Below are 19,544 nucleotides of genomic sequence, written 5' to 3' on the forward strand. Positions count from 1 at the left end.
TTTATTTATTTATTATTTGGGGGGTGGTGGCTAGAGGGGATGGTTACACAGAGTCTGCTAAAACGACTACGATATCACGTGTAGTAACGCGGGCGGGGGCAGTCACCTCCTTGGCTATGTTGTGTACAATAACTACGGTTTTTCTGCGAACATGTTGAGGACACTATTACGAATAATATTTGGCGTTGAAACCTCTGAACTATGATATAACAATCGTACGAGGTGCGCAGAGAAAATAGAAGACTGCACGAGATAAATTGCAACTACATGTATAGAAAAATTGTATTTATCTTTCTTCTTTTTTTTTTCAAGACGTTGATCATGTGTTACCCTTTAAAGTTTCATTATGCTCGCCACGTAATTAAGATGGACTTTATATCAATGATTATGTAGGTTAATCTACTCGGGACACTATCAGTGTGCAGCTGCATCATATTTAGGCTTATTTACGTTTCCATTCGACCAATCAGAAATTTTAGGTTAAAAACCCCTTTTGGGATATGAAGCAGAACTACAATGTACATTCATATTGTGCATGTTTGTATGCGCGCGTGTGTGTGTGTGTGTGTGTGTGTGTGTGTGTGTGTGTGCACGCACGCGATTGTCCCTTTTATCTGTGAAATATAACAGCCTGATAGTGTTTGTTTTTGATTAACTAGAGGTAAGCATTGATGGAAATTATTTTTCTTTTCTTTGCTTTTGAAAGAAAATGTGTTCGCACGGACATTGATGATAGCAATTTGAGTTTATTGCATATACCAGAATATCACTGCGATATCGCATTAAAGGGCCCCTGAATTCCAAATGCATGTTGATTTGCGTTGATTTATGGTACCCTCAACATCACTTTTGCGGTGAAACGAATATCTAGAAACATTCCATATATTTTTAGCGATTCCCTCGCCATGTCTTTTGTTAGTCACATTAATATCACAGAAACATGCAAGTTATGCTGAGTCGAGGGGAAGGTGCATTCCAATGTCTTTTGTTAAACATTTCAGTACTTCAGCAATGATTGACAGATGAGGTCATCTCAAGAATATTGGTTTAGAAGGATTTCTTGTGGGCGTTCTCAAGTAATCTAAAGAAATAGAAGAAAAAATCGTTGAAAATATATGGAATGTTTCTAGATATTCGTTTCACAGCAAAATTGATGTTGAGAGTATCACATAAATCAACATAAATCAACATGCATTTGGATTTCAGGGGCCCTTTAAACAGTTACCGGTTGATACTGATAATATGTATTTATGACGTAATACAACGTTCATGCCATAAACAAACTTGAAAAAACGTTCTCGGTGGAATGACCGCTAGGTCTATGGCTCTTATTCCCTTCGATTGCTATACAATGTTCCTGAACGCAGCGAGAAATATCGAGAATGAGGGGGGGGGGGGGGTAGGGAGTTGTGGAGAAGTCCATCTCAAGTTTGAATTCCTGGAAGGTGGTCAGTCAATTTTTGGCTTGAGAGCAATGCCGAACTTGACCAACGTTTCCTCATACGCAGCGGTCATTGACCCGACCCTCCGGAGTCATTTAATTCCACTTAGCCCGAAACGAGAGGGGTCAAGGGACTTCTCTCTCCCCTCCTCTCTCCCTCGCTGTTGAAAAACACACACTCAAACTTGCACGCGACGAAATTGCAATAATGCTACGTCACCATTAACCAAGAAATTTGAACGTGTTTTCTTACCTCACATCACATAATTAGTATAGATCTTTGTTGTTGCTTTTCATTTTCCCCACTTGGAGATCAAAATACGGGGTCAGTGGACGCGTCAGCAATTAGTCCTTGAAGTGGGCAACCTCTCCCGCTGACAAATTTAGCTTTGCTGAATGTTTTTCGTTTTTTCTCAGTCTAATACGTTTGTTTGTTCCCCGATCTTGTTTACCCAAATAGTCAGGGGCTGTTTCCCAAGTCAATCATTTTCGCGCGAACGAACCTTCTGTGTGCGGGAAAAACGCTCTAAAGTAACGGCGGTTGTGACTCACAACCTAGCGCGCTACTGTGCGTTGCTACCCAAAGAGATTTTTTTTTTCTTTTTGGTTGCTACCCTCGTGGGTTTCCGCATCACCTCATAAATATAGGAGATACAGAATTATTCGAAAATACAAACATCCAAATGAGATGACGTGCAGAAGTTGGCACTGGCACCTTGTTTTTAGAATAGATAGATGCATCGTATCTCGAACTACTCGTAGCTTTTTTTTATGAATTTATAGGGACTACGAAAACAATGTGCGCGGAAATTAAATAGGCCTTGTACTTCATCCAACTCTGACAACTTATCTTTTTATTTGGAAACTCAATTGAAAATCAAACATGATTTCATACTGTTGATGTCTTCCTCTTTTATCATTAGCAATGCCATAAAGTGATATGCAATTCATATAATGATGATGATGAGATTATTGAAATCATCTTTGAAACATATAAACGTGTTAAATACCTAGTTTGCTGGTGAGATCTTAATCGAGAACTAACACGTTGATCGGTGATACAAAAATAATGTTTGACCTACTATCATTGCAATCCTACCAGATAGTGCAATCTGACAAATTCTATTTGTTCGTCATATGTGAGTGTACGTGTGTGTGTGTACTGTGCATCGATAATGACGTACAAGTGCAGTATGAAATAAAAGAATACGCGAGCTATATATGCCAAGATGTTATTTTAGATTTGAATAATCACATGGGTTGATTATTACTATTTAAAAGAGAGAAGTTTCCTCAACGAAACAGAAATTGGGCAAAGCCAGGAATACAGATTTGGCGTACACTAGATGACTATGTGAAAGTTGCTCGTTGATAAAAACAACAACAACGTAATTATTCCGGTTAAAGCAAAGATGACGACACATTATACCTCTGGTGGAAATTGTGAAAAACGAAATTATTGGTCATTTTCAGCGAGTGAATCAGTCTCTTCCAGGAACGCATTATTGTTATCCATAGTGGATATCATTATCTATCTGTTACTATAGAAAACATATTCTGTTCTCGATTCGACTAATTGCTTTCAACGAGAGCTCTCGGCAGTGCTTCATACTAAGGTGCCGGAAAAAAAAATTCAGAGATGACCTTGTGTTTTGTTCGCTTACCCGGAAACTCAGCACGCCCGTCACTGCGAGCGTTTTGTTGAGTTGACAATCACGACAATACAGTATTGGACAAACGCGTAATCTGTTGTCGAGGGGTATACGACTTTTTTTTCTTTTTGGCGTTGTTGCTGTTAATTTTGATTAAGATTTAAAAAAAAAAAAAAAACTTATTCGCGCTTATCTCACGCACAATATTTTTGATGCGCAGTAAAGGCTGTCAAAAGAGGTCGTTGACACATGACGTAATATTATCATCCGTTCAACTCCATGACAAATATCAATACTCCATAAACAAAAAGATATATTTGCTCTCACAGAGAGAAAAAAAAACCCAACAGAAACAGCTAAATAAATGAACTTTTCTCCCTCATTTATATTAAGCAGAAGGCAGTGATTTCGAGGAACCAAAATAAAACATGCTCTTCAGAGCAGGGTCCACCTAAACCGAGAGAAAATGAAAAACCCAACTAAATTATATTTCTTGTTTTGCCACTAAATTTTTGCTGAATTTCCTTTACATTTAACGTTTAAACTGAGGGGCCCACATTCTACAAGCTTTATCTTTTTTAGTGGGTCCCTCCATTTTTTTGCTTATTGTTATTTCGTCTTTATCACGTCAGTTTCCATGACAACGTAGGTCTATCATTACTACAAGGTTCAACAATTATATTCTTCTCAGTTTACTTTGTTTTGCCTATGTACCCTTATTCTCTGTTACCAAGGAAAGCGAAATGTCTATGTTCTTTTCGAAAAATGAAATAAGATTTGAATTGAATTGAATTGAATTGAATTGAATTGAATTGAACTGAACGCAAAAGAAAATCTTCGTCTTTGGCAATCGCAAGTATTGACATGAAATGTAATTAAACATAAATTATGTAACAGATGCTCTTGTAACATCATGTAGAGCCGAAAAAATAACAAAATTTCATTGCATCTCAGCATCAAAACAACCCTCATATTCGTGGCCTTATTCCCTAGAATCGCAATTTTCTATTTTTTTCCCCCTGAAGTTCTGTATGTATCCAAGAATAGATAGGTTCATTGGGGTTTTTTTCCCGCAATGAATTCTTCCAATAGATACGATAAACTTTATAGTTAGACCAGAATAATGGTCTTTGATCCGCCCGCCCGGAGACTGTACAAGGGCACACTTGTGTGTGTGTGTGTGTGTGTGTGTGTGTGTGTGTGTGTGTGTGTGTGTGTGTGTGTGTGTGTGTGTATATTGTTCCATACTCGTCCACATTTTCATTTCCCGAGCTTCCTTTCTCTCCCTGCTTTTCCTTTTTTTTCCCTTTTTTTGGGGGGGCTTCTTCCTCTCTCTTTCTCCATCTCTCTCTGGGGGGGGGGGGGGGGGATACAGCTTTTTATATATTTATCTTTATTATATTATTCATCTCTATCTCCATTATCAATCTCTCATTCTGTATCAATATGATATATATCTCTCCTGGATCAGTGTCTTTGGTGTTTTGTGTTTTTGTTTGCTTTGTTTCAATAAGTTTTATTGCTCCACTAGTAAAAAAGAACCAATATGAAAAACACAAATTTTCACATTAGCATATAAAACATATGCTCTCATCTGAGTTTGCGCTTCGTTCTGTCTTATTCTCACTGGTGTCGTCGATTTTTTTTTTTTTTTGTCTCTTAATTCCTTCTTGTCCCATCCTTCTTTGTTGGGTCGCAGCCAACCTTCTCGCGCACGAACACGATAGAGGTCATGTATTCCAGCGGTTTCAATGCCCAGGTGTGAGATGTGCTATGGCCATGGAATGCGCCATGTCAATTTGCTGTCATTGAACTCGGAGGAAAAAAAAAAAACCTACGATGGCGCCTCGAATCGACGTAAATAGTTTAAAACTCCAGCACGTGTGGTGTTGTTGGCCTGCCACCCACCGGCCAGTAACCTTTTGAAAGATGAAATTCTCACGCGAGACTCGGGCAGGGTGGTTGATGCGTGGGCGTGGTGCGCGTGCGTGCGAGTCCGTGGCGTAATCTCTCTGGCAAATCCCTACCCTCTTTTCGGGCAATAATGAGTGATGTATAATAAAGTATTACAGGTATAGGGCTGTACGAAAGGAAGCTATTCGAACTTGACACAATCAGCTTTCATGACTTCTATGAGTTGAGAAAAAAAAAACAACAAACGGAATGGGCAAGCCTTTATTGAGACCATGACAAATAAAAAGTAATAAAAGAAATTATGATGATGGGCAATTCCGCAGTTAGGTGGACATGACATGGATAAAAGAAATGTGCCTCTTTATCATACTCTTTAATTTAGGTTTCAACTAATGCCGTGGATGTTCACCAATCATTAAGGTCTTTCAAATTCAGTAGATTTTATTTTTCATATTTATTGATTTTGCGAGATCTAAAACCATCATTGAAAATGTACATGTGGGACTGGGGACGCTGAAATTCACTTAAATGCAAATTACAGTGGGTTCCTTTGAAATTTTTTCCTCAAAGTTTTGCTAAAGGGTAAAAGATGAATACATTTAAGTACTCCAGAAGTCATGTGACATTTTGTCAATTACAAAAGGGTGAAATGACCTGTGGAATTACTCCGGACAAATGTAACGTTACTAACCGTAACGTTACTAACCATGCTTTTGGGGGTCTAGCTAAGAAATTATTGGTCGAACTGCTAAAAAAATTTGTGTGAACATTTGTCATGATGCGATAATTGAAATTAATGCAACACTTTGTTTGAAGTAACTTTAATTTTTGCACACTTTTTGTTACAAGACATTGATTTTTTTGTCATGTCCTTTTTTCGTAACGTTACTAACCAGCCCTTTAAGTTGCCATAGCAATTCTAATATTTCGTGGATTGTATCCATTTTTTTCTGTATCATAAACCTGGGAAAGATGAACATGTTTTTGTCATAATTTTGACTTGAAATGAATAAATGGTAATTTAGTAGTAAAAACAAATATCTAAATTTGTTCAAATGTAACGTTACTAACCGCGGAATTGCCCTGATGATAAATGGATAAATGCAAATCATAATCATTCTCTAGCGTATTATCATCATCATGAAAAATTATGTCAGTCTCAATTTATGTAACAGCAAATGTGATAGATGTTGTTTCACTCAATTATCAAATATCTACAGTAATAATCTGACGATTACGAGAGTCTGAAAATTTACAACCTACATTCAGCTTCAGTAACACTTTCTCAGAGTGACGTTTCTCAGAGCGCAAAGATTGATTTGTTTACCATTGACACTCATAATTATGTACTGAGTAATAGGCACCTATGTGCTGCATGAACAGCTTCATGAATAACGCCCTCTCTGGGCACTATCGAGACCATTCTCTTCTCTTGAGTTACTCATATCTGTGTATGCTGATTAAATAATTTAACATGTAACACCAACAGATGAAAATGGTTGATTATTATTATTATTATTATTATTATTATTATTATTATTAATTATTAATTCTAATCTTTTGTCAGGGTAGCTCATTCACCAATAAGTAGTTGTCTTCCATGGAGCCCTGAATGATATTGATGAACATATGTACATCAAATAGCAAAACGTATTATATACAGATGAAGATAACATCGGGTACATTGCTAAGTAACATAAAGAATTCCGTGTATATTGATTATACACTGAATAGATGAATACAAAGAGGAAAACCAAAACAATGAAAGAAAGAACGAAAATTAATAAATAAATAACAGTTGGAAGTAGAAGCAAAACAGCATGCATTGGCCGGGAATCGAACCCGGGTCGCCCGCGTGGCAGGCGAGCATTCTACCACTGAACCACCAATGCTTGCGGCTGGCGTGGAGAGAGATTAACTCTTTATTTGTCATGTTGGCATGCCTAACTCGGCAGCTGTGTGCAAATGTCATGCCTCTACAATACTGTAGCTATTGGTCACTATTTGGAAGATTTGCCATGCAATCTACATCAAAGCAAAGCTTGTCATCTTCTCTACAACTTTGCTCATTACATGTTCTGGCTAACAAAAACTTGTCAGAAGTTACCAGAATTGAAAAGAAGAATATTTTCCCAAAGCATTTATTACCTAAGTTGCTGTCGCAGAAGACTTAGTGTGGCACTCAGGAGGTTTTATTATGAAGAGTTAAATTGGTCTATGAACTCTGGATTAAAGGCATAACACTGTAATTTGCTATAAAGTTAATTGTATGAATGTGATGATATCAAACATTTTGTTTTGTTTTGTTTTGTTTTCTGGACGGATTTTTTTTTTCATACAAAAATTAATCCCTTGCCAGCAAATTTCTCATCGCAATCTTTCGATACATGTCACGTTTTCATTCCCCACCATTAGATGGCGCTCTATCACATCAGGTCGCGGTCAATAAGAGAGAAAAACATAAGCCATTATCCGAAAGATTAATAAAAGCTTGTTGGAACCAACAAACTTATTTAATTATGGGCATTGATATAGGTATTACATGATGACGAAACATTGCAAGTAATGATTCGTAAGATGTCTCTTTTATTTGTGAAAATTAAAATCTCAAAATATCGATTTTATTTTTCTATAGTTGCAAGCCCAATCTTGTGCCCTTATCAGCACGATGACTTGGAGTAGGACCTACGTGCTCTATACTCCTTCAATGGCCGTGGACCCATCTTTACACTTGTATAATCCAAACAAACAATGATGTGGGATAATGATAAGAGATTGAACACCTGTTACGTTTAAGGAAGGGGGAGGGGAAGATGTCGTACTTAGGACGGACCTGTGAGAATCACATGTCAGCTGCACAGTGGAGGCCCCAATCTCTTAAAGTAGTCTTCCATTATTTTTAGGGTCTAAAATATTGACATCATTTGTCTAGATAATGAAAACGTGCATGCATGCATACACGGCACATGCTTATTATACAGTCATGATACTTGATAGGTGGGGCATTGTAAAACACATATATATGAATACATATTATTATAACATGACGAGTATGATTACAAACGAGTTAAAGGACACTTTTAAACATTTTAAAGTAAAGACCGCCATCAGATAGAGTAAGGTAAAACCTTTCAGTGATATCCCACATATGTAACATAACAAGTGATATTCTTGAAGTTTATGATGACCCATATTTTCTTTTTGTTTTCTTTGTTTTTTGGCAGCTTTAATCGCAAATATTTCGACTTAGCAAACTCGACAAGAATGGAAGTAATTAATCGTTTTGCGATCAAACTTTTCATACACTGGTAGTGAATGTCCTACGGACAATATTCATACATGCATAAATACACTCATATATATGCATGCATACATACGTACATACACAGGGACGTATACATACGTACTTGCTTACGTATAGGGATGAACACGTACATAACACTCTGTCTATTGTATTCTAATCATTATCTGTATGATATGTGTGTTTCATATTTTGTATTTTCCTCTGCAGTAATAAATTCACAACACATGTATATTCTTTCTTCCTATCAGATTTTGCCTTTGCACTATTGTGTCATTTGTATATTTGTGTGTATATTTGACTGAATTTTTTCTTCTTATTTAAAATCATCCAAATTGTCATTTCATCGTCTCCATTGCGACCACGATTAACACACGATTACACACGATTAAAGTACTTCTCAAAAAAAAAAATCTGTCAGCTTAAAAGGAGAGAAGTAGGCCTACTTACGTAATGTTAACAAAGTTTAACCTTACTATATTCCGTATGATCTGTCCGTTGATATATTTCGCTGTTAAAAGTTACAGCTAGAATCATGACAGGTTTAGGAAAAACGTTGGTAAAAAAAAAAAATCAGGAATTTCATCATCATCCTCTTCTCTATTAATATCTTGAAATCTCCCTCGCGCTTTCAGCCATCACAAACTGATCACATGCATCCTTCACAGACTTGAATTAACACACTTATCCTCTTAATCATAATCTTTTGCGAATTTACATTTCCATTTGTGTGATAACTAACATCCAAAGAGAAAGAGAAAAAACCAACAACAACACCGAAGGTGTTTACATTTTAAATGACAAGGCAATTGAGTGTATGGTGAGGGAAATGGGGGCTAATAATTTCGATTTAGTCTGTATGAAAGTGTGCATCTGCTATTAATAGAAATCAAAAGTTATAACGAAAGAATTTGGAGATTTTAAGAGTCGAACAAAGAAGATGAAATCTTGTTTCTATTTTCAGTAATTATGATTGAATGCATCCATCTTCGTCAGACTAAACCACCTTCTTGCCTTTGGGATGCCATAGTGCTGGACAGAGTTTGTATGTTGCACTCTGGTTCCCTCGGAGGAATCGGTTAATGGGATGGTATAGTTTTGGTTGAGGTGAAGATTCAAGTATTAATTTTTTGTGAGATGATTATAATCGAGTTATACGAAATATTGAAGAGCATACGATTCTCAGAGGAATGAAAAGCTTATTTGATGACGATCAATTTTGAAGTTTGTTTGTTTGTTTGTTTGATTTATTTGTTGAGATATCCAAGTTGTTGAGATATCCAAAGATAAAGTGGTCCTGATAAATGGTGGGATCACCTTTCATTTGGAAAACTTTGTTTCGCTTTGTTTTTGGACATCTCGGCCATTTCAAAACTGATTTTCATCAAATAAACTTTGAATTTCTCTTAGAATCATAAGCTCTTTAACATATTAATACAAGATATTTCTGATCATCACGTAGAGATCAAAACGTGAATCCCATCTCAACCGAAACTATACTATCCCTTCAATTTCCTTAAATGCAGGTGCTCACAAGGTATGGCGCATAAGATAAAATGATGACAAACTAAAAATAGATATTTAGACCTGTATGTCAATCTGGAGAAAAAAAAAAGAAGGCTAATAGGCTTGGGATGGGCATTATCACACGATTACGTAATACGTAATCCACGTGTGTCTGTATTCGTCGCAACTTATATTATGTTCACCTCATAATGGCTGGGAAATAGCTCATATCAATACACGTCTTAGGATGATATGAAGCTAGTTTATAAGCCGTCGGTAAGAGCAGACGACCAGCAGACGATATTTTGGCGCTTTTGCAAGGACCTGCTCTCACTTCGCCACGGGCTGTCCGTTCACTTCTACAATTATGAAGCTTTCCATAGGCGTAGCTTTGTGCTTTCTATTAGTCGTATCTCGGACGTGTGAGTTATGTACTTTTGATTTTGTCTATTGCATGGAAGGGAGTCTACCGATAATGTAAAGAAGTGATGGTAATCGACTTTAGTTAAGCCTCTTCAGTGTTAACCATGCTCACCCAGAGGAAACTGACATTATCATTGCCGGGTACCCATATACAGCTCGGTCAAGAGGGATGCTCGGTTTGGAAAAACATCTTATCCAAGGATGAGCACACCTCGCAGGATTCTAACCCTATATCTTGATTATTCGTCCAACTCTAGACCCTTTTCCGTAATGTCACCTTCAATTGCATTGCTTATCATAATTTTAGTGCTAAAAGTATGTAATTCTTCCAACAATGATGCGAGCATGTCTGAGCACATTTCTGAACATCACCATGATGATTATTGCGTCCTATGAAGCAGGATAAGGCCAGCTTCGTAGAACGTTATTCTTCTTGACTTTTTGGCAATCTGCGCTCGACATTTTTCATTGAATTCTTGAGTATCTGCTCTAGTCATACGTCTATGAGACGCATCCAACTATTGAATATCAGCGGAAAAAGATAATAATGATTGAAATTGATAATGGTCACTATTAGGTTTTTAAATCAAAGAAGTAATTATGTTTGTGTATTGTCGTATATCAACGTTTCCTTCTAATTCAGTGACATATCTTGATACTTTGTAGATGCTGCTGACTCGTGCTCGGGAAGATGTGGGGATAACAACTCAAACTACGACTGCCAGTGTAATTCCTACTGCGAACGGTACAACGACTGCTGCGCCAACTACTACAGCCTGTGCAAAGGTGAGACGGATTTCACTTCCCACCTGATTTCATCATATAAGGAGTGCAAAATATTAATCACTATTTAAAGAAAGGGAGGAGAAAGATGTCCATAAAAGTGATAAATGGATGATTGATATCAATGCAGTGTAGCAGATGCATAATTGTTTTGTTCACATGCTTTTTACAAAACAAAATATGAAATACAATTTCACAAAAACCATTTAAATGACATATAAGACAAAAGAGAGGCATCTTTCTGCCAACATTATAAAACATTATTATTATTATTATTATTATCATTATTGTTATTATTATTATTATCATTATTATTATCATTTTCACACTGTGGCAAGTTAAAAGAGAACAAATACTTGTAACATTTTATGAAAAATTCTAATATAGACTCCGGAAGTCCACATTGGGCAAATCCTACATGGTGCTTGTGGCATTATATCTGGTCCACCTTTCATCTTTTTTTTTTTCAATTCAGTTGACATCTATTGAATTCACCCACAAACCTCGAAATGAAATACAGAGTGTACATTACAGAATTGTAATTTTATCATTTTGTAAGAAATACACAATAAAAGCATCATGAAGTATATTAAACTATAAATTCAGTGTCGTTAGATAACAAAGATAGCAATGCACACTTTGGAAGGTTGACAGAAGAGTATTATGATGGACAAGTGGTCCACGGAAAAGAAAAGCTTGCAAGACGTGTGACAAAAAAAAATCACCATTAAAAACATTCTTCTTTTTTTTTCAAATACAACCATAAACTACTAATTACAAATTATAAATTAAGACACTGCCAATAGATATGTTACAGATGTTATAGTGTTATAAGTGTTACAGTGTTACAAATGTTATAGTGTTGCCCTACACGAGAAAGAACACAGTGTAACACAGTGTGAAACACAATGTGAAACACAGTGTGAACACATTGGTAACACAGTGCGAAATCTCTTCACACTGTTAAATCCGAGCGTTTTTTCAAGTGTGTACACATTGTGAATCAATTTGCAGTGTTAATCATCAATTCACAGTGTAAAACAGAATATTACTATGTGAATATCCAGTGAAATTTCACACCACAGTGTGAAATAATCTTCACACTGTTGAATTCGAGCGTTTTCACATACATTGTAGTCGACTATGTGAGCACAGTGTGAAGACACTGTGGGACACTTCTTTCCAGCAGGGACCTTCTCCTCTGAATCGACACTACGTGCTTCTCACAGGCGGCGTGACACTGTCCCGGAATTGACACAACATGGCTTAGGGATATCGAATTTTCAATTTCGTGTTTCCAAACATGCATTTGTCGAAGCCAATCAACAGCCGCAGCAAGTTACGAAGCCTACATAGAAGGTCACATAACGGCAGCCAAATCACACACGATAGCTCCGTGGAGATAGTGAATCTGTAATTAGAAGTGAAGGACGCACGAAGGAAACATAATGGCTACACGAAAATTTGACCACCCTCACGAAGTTGCTGCTGTAGAACCTGGGAAACCCATCTGCAGTCATGTTATGATGCCCTCACGAATGACCCAATGTTTATACGATGAGAGCTTGATTTAAATGTTTCCTTTATGGTGTGTCTATCTTTGCTCAATATGTGATTCCTGGATAAAGAAATATTTCTATTTTGACCAAGCACAATGCATAATTTCTATGTTCGGCTATAGCTTTGTATCAGTCAAGTTCTGTGACAGATGAGGCAAGATATATCGCATTTCACCGACTTCACAATTTGCCATTAGTACAGGATGAAATCAAATGTATTCTTATTTTATAATCATTATTATTGTTCTGACGACGATTTGAATAACAAGGCCAATTAAGAATATATTTGTGGATGCCAAGAACGGTTGAACCTCTCAAAGTCATCACTATGTAACTACCACGTGAGACGTTGCATCGAACTCCGATATCAAACTTTTTTTCTGCCATGGTCAGCTTGAATACTTGTGGAAATTGTCCTTATAGTTGTTGAAGGAAAGCAGCGGACTACAATCTATGGATCTTCACTGTGAGATTGGATTATGCGGACATTGCTATAGAATTGACGGTGGTCTACCGCCAAAACTTTGGTACGGAGTGAGCGTTGAGGACTGGTTCCAAGGCGTCGTCCGAGAATGCTTTCAGTGTTGCCTACTGACAGCCTTAGCAACTGTTGTCAGAGGCCTGAATCAGAGCTACCATGTTCCTCGATGCCGCAACAGGAGATTCCCTAGAAATTTGAATAAGAATGTCTTTATGTTGTGACAATATGAAATAAAAACCTCGCTGATTTGAGAATAATTTGAGCTCATCGAGATTGATGGAAGACGCAATTATTATTTTCTTGATGATTGTTCCCTGGTGCTTCTGATAATGTGGATCACAAAAGAATATATTCTGCATGTTACGGCCATTTCATAGGCCTGTATTTTCAGATTAAGTAAATGTGCGTTCCTGCCCCACTGGAAGTTCTTGGGACGAGGATCCTCTAGGCTACAGGGTTTGTCTGGGACTGAAGTTGATTCTTCAGCGTATTGCTTTGCGGACTCCTTTCATCCTATGTATGAGTGGTCTAATGTGTTTGATGCTGCAAATTTGTAACACAAGGTCAGCTTAGCAGCTCTCAATTTAATGCCTCCATCCCCGATCCCAGGAGCACAAAGCATCTCGCGGTCAGAACTGTCCAACCTTGCTCAGGAACTGTGGAACAACGACGCCAACCGCCTGAGTAGCAGCCAGTATGAAATCAACCTTCAGACCAAACTCTCCAACTACGGCGAAAAGGTTGACCGCAGTTCAAGCAAGTAAGAAAGGATTGAGCATTTAGATTTCTAATCAATGATCTGAAGCATTCAATTGATGCAATATATGTTCAGATATCTAGTGACTTTCAATGACTTAATTGGTAAATTGTTATCCATCTAGTTTTTTTATATCACATCATGCATTCTGATGATGTCATGTAAAGCGCAATGAAATAACTTTATATAGTTTGTAAGACTGCTATATAAGTATAATTATTGTAGAATTGTAAAATTGTAACCCATTTCGATTCTCGATTTACGACGTGACCGTCATGATGTCATGTCTTTGCCCCTTTAATTACCAGCGATTTAACAATCAGTGACATCATTCCTCTTGTACATCGATCAAGTAGCTACTAGTTTCTTGTGTGATTAATGTCAACACGCATCTTCCTTTTCTTTCCTTTCTTTTTCTGTGGTAAGAATTTGACGCTTTAGACCATGACACTTTTATTTAGTCCCAGGGACCTACATAGCAGAATAGCCATGAACATAAAGTCAAGTCTGTAGTGCTTTCGGTGGCGTTTAGAAATATCTTCAGGACCTTCACCCTGTCATTGGTTCCTGACAGCTTTTTCACATCCGTTAACACGTAGCGACTCGGTGGGACCTTCGACGCCTTCCAGGATCTCCTCGACAACTACGTGCTGAAGACCGGCACGGCCGAGTCGGTGTCGAGCGCTGAGGGGAGAGAGATGGACACATTCCTGGACGATGTCATGGCAACCACCGTCATGCAGAGAACCTACAGTCTCCTCCAGGCCAAAGGTAAGTCCTTCAGGAACCCTTGAGGAACCCTTGTGGAACCCTTGTGGAACCCTTTTTACCTCCGCTATTTAAAGCATCAGGTTATGTTTTTATCGGTTTTTGTTGGTTTGTTTGTCTGTTTGCAAAATAAGTCCAAAAGCTGGGAACAGATTTGCATTAAACTTTAAGGAAAAGTCGATAATGACACAAGGAACAAATGATTTAATTTTGATAGTGATCCGGGAATTTGCATGAATTTTGAAGGATTTTTTTTTTTTCAGATCGGATCAACGAACTTGGGAGCTCAAGCTGCGTGTATTTGAGACTAACGTGCGTGCTCTGCTTAGGCGAGGCGCCGCGCAGCTGGAAGCTGATGACGTAATCATTTTAGTGATAAGTTCCTTTATCATCACGCAATCGAGAAAAAAACAGAAGAAGAATATTATAACAATTTGGAAAGGGCCGAGTTATAGTCCTCAAAAAAAAAAATCTAAGCGAAAACAACAAGCATGAAATTTGCCCTTCCTCGCCTGCGTCTTCGAATGTCTTCGAAAATGGTTTCATTTATCGTCTCGGCGCACTTGACAATAGTATTCGAGTTGTTGGCCATTCAACTGCTTGGTATAATTCAATGGTTTGGCTGACACAAGCTATTGGCAGCACATGGGCAGTATTAGTATTTGTGTCTGCAATAACTTGCTCGCTGATATAGACCTATGCGTCGTTGTGGGTCTTGATCAGATAATAATAGGGAGCTTTAGATTTTCACGACGCAGACGTTCAGAGGAAAAGATTATGTTATGAGCATGCGCAAAATAACTTGAAAACGATCTATATACCTCGCGTCCTCTGAGATTTCACTACGAGTTCTGGCTACTTTACGTCCGCTCAATTCAAGACGTAGAGAGCTACTTGACGCCCCGATCATATCGGGACACTATTTTATTTTTTATAGGTTGCGTCAGGGATATCGAGAGGAGAAATTCCAACTCAGTCATCGTCGCAAACGCCTACTTCGCAAATCTAAAGCTTCCTGATGCCGACGATGGTGACGATGACTTCTTTAAAAACGAAAACAAAAGTCTACAACGCGAGGATTGAACTCTGTAATAAACAGGTTCACGATTTTTGGCTTTTACTACAGGTTACTTCAGCTCATTAGAAGGATTTCGTGATTTCGTGAACAACGTGTGGTTCACCCTCTACTCACGGTCGTCCAATCGCCTCGACTCCTCGGCCTTCGAACACACCTTCGTTGGCGAGGTGAAGAATAGCGCTGTCAGCGGCTTTCACAACTGGCTCCAATTCTACTACTTGGAACAGGACGGCAGGCTCAACTACTACGGCTACGTCAGGGAGGCTAACGTAAGCTAGGTCGAAAGTTTTCTGAAAATTGTTCTTGTAAGTCTTTGATATGCCAATGTGCATATCATGTTTGTTGTGGAAAGTATTAGATAGGGTTGTGCATTTGATGTTGTAATTGTGCTCTTTTCTGTTTCTCCCGTTTTGTTTTTCAATTTTCCAGCCAAACCAAATCCTGCTCCAGTTCAGCGTCGACGGCTACGTGAAGACCCTGTCGTCCATCATGCTTGGCGTCAGCCCCGAGTTCGAGCTGGCCCTGTACTCTGTCTGTTTCGTGTCGCAACCCAACTCGCTCTGCAGGTTCGACCTGGAGGGAAACGAGGTGCAGATCCAAACATACGACTACACCGGCGGCTATATTGGATCAGCGTACTTCAACGTTTAATCAGGATGAACTTATAGGGAACAATAAGTGTGGGTTGGGGTTCATTCTCCCCCTCCCTCTCTCTCCTATGGAACCACTCTCTCGCATACAGATTACAAGTAGCTGTCTCATATTATAGTAGACTCTTCCAATACCGAAATTAAAAAAAAGTAACAATGCAACCACATAATTCACCGAATAAGCCATTTTTTAGTTCCACTTTGCGCATGAGCAGAAGAAAAGGGTCATTCTTACCAACAGGGATGCTGGTTTTTAATATTCACTGTGGTAAGCATCTGTGATGTCGTGATTATTCATGTTATCCTTCTAAATGCTGCTTGCCAGCACATCCATCTGACAGCTATAAAAAGTGGTATTTGGCAATATCATTAATACATTCAATGCAAACTGATGAAATGGATGCCTCCCCAAGGGTAAATTGACGGGTCATTATGGTCATCTGGGGACCGTTTCATGAAAGTTGTCAGCCCTGACAAGTTGTCAGTCTCTAACAATCCCCATGGTAACAGTCAGTGACCAGAGCTTCTCAGCCAATCAAATCCACAGATTTTGCTGAAATTGTCAGAGACTCACAACTTGTCAGCGCTGACTAAATTGATGAAACACCCCCTGGTCTACGACGTGCCTATTGATTTACGAGTACAATTTGAATCAAGTTAACCCCCCCCCCCCCTGTAAACTAAATGTAATATTGTTATGTATATAACAAGTACAAGTTTGCCCGATGACCAGAGAGGAAATTTACATACTTGTGGAAGATAAAAATGTCCATTCCCTTCAATTGACCATAAAAGTTGCCGACATAAACACAGAATTACCAGTTCTAAGCTTGTGTGTGTTGTTGCTGTTTTTTTTTTTTCGTTTCTTTGTTGCTGGCATCCCTGCTGGAAAGAAACACAGTGTGAACACAATGTAAACACAATGTGAACACATTGTGAACACAGTGTGAAATCTCTTCACACTGTTAGATTTGAGCGTTTAAACAATGTGAACACATTGTGAATCATCAATTCACAGTGTGGCACAGAACATTACCATGTGAACACTCTGTGAAATCCAATTCACAGTGTGAAATCATTTCCACACTGTATAATCCGAGAGTTTTCACATAGCCGACTATGTGAACACACTGCGGGACACTGTGTTCTTTCCAGTAGGGCTCTGATTTAATGTTCTTGAATGACCTGGAATGGCGTCACTCCAAAACAGGGCTTGACCAGTTGAGTTAAGTCGTCTACATACTAAATAATTATTATATAATAGTAACTTGTATTCCGGCAGATATTTACCAGACGAGGAGGAACAATATCAATGGGATTTCTTATCAGAGGGAAGAACACATATTTTGTTATATACACGATGGCTGATACTGACAATGTCGCACAGACACACTCACACACACACAAACAAACAAACAAACAAACAAACAAAAACAGATCGAATCTCGCCTATTAAAATACAGACGACCAAAAACGACACCTCCTCGGGTTACGAAGGCATACCTGTGAAGGATTTATCGCTTTAATCTTTAAGTATTAAGACGTCTTGAACTCGTGGTGACATTTTTTTTTTCAGTTCAGTTCAGTTCGTTCATTCATTTCTACGACAAAAACAAACAAACATGCAATGCATACAAACATACATAAATACAAAGCATACAATAATTCATAAGAATGTATAACATAATAGATATAACAAATTAACAGAATAACGCACTTAGATTTTTAACTGAGGAATACAGCCTTTGGTAAAATTAAATGTGAAATGAAAAAAAGAGAACTTGGAGGAAAGCTTTAGAAGCATTGTGAGGATGAAAGTTCTCTTAAACCTTCTAATGAGGTGTCTTACCGGCATAATTATGTTACAACAAGTCAGATTAATGAGGAAACACATAAACATACACGCACACACACACACACACACACACACACACACACAAATACAAAGATTATATAGATACAAAATAAGGGAGATCAACTTTTCATGAATAATTCAACAATTCAATAAATCAGTAATATTGACCTTTTGAGGATTTTTTAAACAATCTTAATGATGATATTCATCGAAAATATCATGATACGAACGCCTGCAAGATCCATAATGTGTTACACCAAGGACAACCACAACAATATCAACAACAATAACAACTATTGTTCCATTGTATACCCCATGGTATACTAAAAATAAGATCCCGAGATAGGGCAGACCACCTGTTGAGTTCCCTTCAGTTGGGGTGACGCATGATTTCTCTGGTCGAAATGGACTGGTTTGTGAACATCACATGTTTCCAGTGTCTACTGCAAACTCTTTGAGTACTTTACGTGCCATTTCCCACAGAATAGTCCATAGCATTGTACACACTGGCTAAAGTCCTTGTATACAAAGACTTAAGACATGCACACATTAACATCACGTGTGGAAGGGATGTCTATCATAATATATCACTGTTAAAAGACGTTAGGATTATGCTGTGCATGGACATTTATAGGCGTTTTTAATATGATGTCTATTGTTTGTATCTTTTTATTTATCTGTCTATTTATTTTGCTATTTAATTACTTTATCTTTTTTACGAGCAATGCCTTCACATTTTTCCGGAATAACAATTATCATTCACTCTCAAAACTCATCTCAGCTTTTTAATGAAGGTAAAAGGAGGCTAATTTATATTTTGTTGTTGTTGTTGTTGCACACGCAAATTTTTCAAATACATGATGATACAACACATGTTCATGCACACACGCATACCCACACACACATACAAACACACACACACACACACGCACACACATACGTATTAAACATGTACACACACACATTATACACATTCACTATATATATATGAAGAGTTTGTTTGCAAAAACCGATAAGTCCATTTTTGAAGATTTTGAAGTACGATTTCTGTCATAAAGTACAAAATAATACCTTTTAAATGATATATTGGTCACTGCATATAAAGGTACATTTTTGAAGTTATGGCCAAAAGAAGCAAAGATTTTCTTATCATTCTTTTTATTTTTCTTGACCTTTTATCTCAAATATCTCCATTTGGCAAATATGGACTTATCGGTTTTTGCAAACAAACTCTTCATATATATGTATATGATTATGTCATATAATTCTTATTTAATTTTTAACTAGAATTATACGTAAACACAATATGTATGTATGTAATTATATGATTATGATTATTATACATCATTCTCATTTTTTGAAAACTAGAATTATAC

The 19,544-nt window shown here is 37.6% G+C and overlaps 1 non-coding gene and 1 pseudogene across 1 annotated transcript; one reads left to right on the forward strand and one right to left on the reverse strand.

Annotated features, from left to right (window-relative positions):
* Positions 1 to 16,314, forward strand: part of LOC139719166 (uridylate-specific endoribonuclease D-like) — a 118,337-nt pseudogene extending 102,023 nt beyond the window's left edge.
* Trnag-gcc (transfer RNA glycine (anticodon GCC)) lies at positions 6,829 to 6,899 on the reverse strand. Its single transcript has one exon. It is a non-coding gene; the product is annotated as a tRNA-Gly (tRNA).
* Positions 16,315 to 19,544: the final 3,230 nt, after the last annotated feature.

The sequence above is a fragment of the Diadema antillarum genome, unplaced genomic scaffold (genome assembly GCF_040938485.1).
Source record: "Diadema antillarum isolate AM-2024a unplaced genomic scaffold, OU_Dant_1.0 scf00000106, whole genome shotgun sequence".
Lineage (NCBI taxonomy): Eukaryota > Metazoa > Echinodermata > Echinoidea > Diadematoida > Diadematidae > Diadema > Diadema antillarum.